General features: G+C 35.9%; 1 pseudogene; it reads right to left on the bottom strand.

Moving 5' to 3' along the window:
- LOC104733891 overlaps nucleotides 311-2,909 on the bottom strand; it is a 30,228-nt pseudogene continuing 27,629 nt past the window's right edge.

Raw genomic sequence — 2,909 nt, 5'->3', positions numbered from 1 at the left:
ACGGACAGCATCTAAAGCCTTATCTAGCAGAAATTGGCAAGGAAGAGAGTGCATCAATCAGCCTAACCGACGCCCCCAAGCCTAATAAGAGCACCAAACGTCGAGTCAACGATGTTAAACAAGCACGCTTCTTGGGAGGCAACCCATGTCTAGTAAGATTTTGTTTTTAAGATTTGTTTTCTTTTATTTTTAATATTTTTACATTTTAGTTTCAGGTTTTTGTAAAAAAACATAAAAAATAGAAAATAGAAAAGCAAAAAAAAAAAACAAAAGAGAAGAAGAAGGTCAATGGATTGGCAACACACTATGCCTAATGGCAAGTACCACCTATTGACCGACCACCTCCAATGTGACCGAAGCATGCCGAAAGTGACGGATCATCACCATCCTTGAGTGATCGATGCCGAGAGTCCCCACCAGCTGTAGCCAATGCCATGTTTGACGTACCATGTACCATGCCCTGTGTCCTATGTACCATGTACCATATCCTATGTACCGCGTACCACGCCCCACCGTACCATGTGCTATGTCCGTGACCGTTCATCCGTGTACCCCGAGACAACTTCATCCTCACCATCAACCATCACCATTCTTTCACTTAGGTATGTTTTTATTATTTTTATTTTATCATCATTATTGATGGTTTTAGGTTTTGTTTTCAAGGAGGATGCATTTAGAGATATATAAAAACAAACAATTCAATGAGCTTAGCCTAGTTCACACTCGATGTCCAGCAACCAAAGGAAGTTACAAACGGTTAGTCACCACAATTTCATTCCACAGTCAAACTCTAGACAATTTTTTGGGCAACCATAAACGTCTAGAGTCGACAAACATCATTCCATCAAGGTGACATTGTTCTTAAACCCTACACTTTTCCTTATGATTTTTAATCCTCAACTTTTTTTTTCCACCGAGGACGGTGTGATTTAAGTCTGGGGGAAGGATGTTCCATCCTATACTAATGCTTTCTATATTGTTAACTTGAGACATTTTCCACTTTTTACATCAATATTTTTGACGTTTTTATCGAGTCACATTTTTTTTTATTGAGTCAAAACTAGTAGGGGATTATGATCTTATTCTAACGGTTTATTTGATTTGGATTAACACTCTTATGACTCTTGATTATGCTTGACAACAGAACCGAAGTTTGGAAAGACTGTGAGCCAACTCAACAATCCCCAAATTCCCTATTCGATGGATATTCAGATGATCTAACGTTGTCTCTAACTTTAAAGGACCGAAATAGGACTTAATTATCAAGCTCTGGGATTTTGTATACATTGGACTAGATCTCTACATTCAAGCCACACAAGACATTGCACTTCTTCAAAAGTATGTTCCCCTCTCTCTTCCCTACAAAACTCAGAAAAAAAAGAGAGAAGAAAAGAATAAGGATATAGGTAGCAAAGAAGTGAGTCAAGGGATGTCGCATAAACCCGTGCATACTTTGGATTTCATTGAAGCCTATCCAACAATAGAAAAAAAAAGAGCAAGGGGTCTATAAAAAAAAATGATACCCTAGAAAATTAGGGAGAAATAGATTCTTTGGAAGTGAGAAAAGGGAGAGGAAAGAAATCATACGAAGAAAGTCTTGGCTTGAAGAGAGTCGACAAGTCTTTGATCGATTTTCCCTTGGTAAGATTTCACCTTTTATTATTGCTTAATTTATGTAAAGAGATGACAATGGAGATTCTGGAAACTCCAAAGAATTGTGGGATCAAGGAGCGTTGATGATTCTCATGGTGGATTACAAATGTAAGTTCCTAATGTCAAGGCGAAGAAAAGTGCAAAGACAATATCCCCAAATATAAGTGAATTCCCATTATTTTCAAAACCTCTTTTCCATGACTTTATTTTGATTATTTGCTTGCGGATAAGCAAAGTCTAAGTCTGAGGGAGTTGATAACATTATTATTTTACCCATATTAGCTATAGTTTTTGGTATGCATTTAGGAAGAGTTTGATGATATTTCAGTTATAAAAGGTCTATTATCAAGTATTTTTAGTTTTCAAGAAGGTTTTACAGGTTTTATAGCAAAAAGGGGAAAAAAGCCAAAAAATACCTCATATATTTTTTATTTAGACGTTTAATACCTCGTCTTTTTTCGTTGGAAGAAAAATACCTCGTTTAATTATCGTTGGCTTAAAATTATTTTATCTTTAAATTGTTGCTAGATTCTAATCGCGGTTTAACAGTCTTTAACGGACGTTACAGATCATCAAACCGTCAAATCACACATGTTTACATAGATATATAAAACTTTTATTTACGCTTTGGTGAATAAATTTACATGGTCCACTGGTACCATTTGTCTTATTGAACACTTGGGTACGCGAGTTCGAGTTCAGCATCTTACACTTTCAGATGTTTTTTTTTCATCTTCTTCACTAATCGCAACCCTAGCCTCCATTGGTGTGGCCGACTAAAACCAAAGCTTTCAAATCCATCCCATTTCAACTGGTTTTCCCAATCTAATAAACGACTCTTCAGATTCTGGAGATGAAAAAAAATTAAAAATCAGATTTGATTTGTCGGATCTGATTCTGAAAATCTCAAAACAGAACAGATAGTTGTTAGCAAGTATTGATAGAAAGACTTTTTAGAATCCAAACAGTCAAAACACTCTTCTTCAACAATTCTTCGTGTGAAGAAGAAAGATTTATTATTGTGAAACGTTGATGATTCATTCAAGAGTCAATAGTGACTCGAACCCCCGGCTGAAAACGGCACACCAGGATCCATAAATCTCCTCCTCTTTGATTTATTATTGTGACATCATTATTCTCCACTTTACACAATGAAGCTACCACTCTCTCTTCTCTCCAACATGACTGCAACTTACTTTACATAAAAAGAAAGATTAGTAATTGAATGATTTGTTTAATGTTAGTTGAATGAATCA

Source organism: Camelina sativa, chromosome 12 (genome assembly GCF_000633955.1).
Source record: "Camelina sativa cultivar DH55 chromosome 12, Cs, whole genome shotgun sequence".
In the NCBI taxonomy this organism is placed as follows: Eukaryota; Viridiplantae; Streptophyta; class Magnoliopsida; order Brassicales; family Brassicaceae; genus Camelina; species Camelina sativa.
Note: the sequence above shows the minus strand (reverse complement) of the source record. Positions and strands in the feature narration are given on the sequence as shown.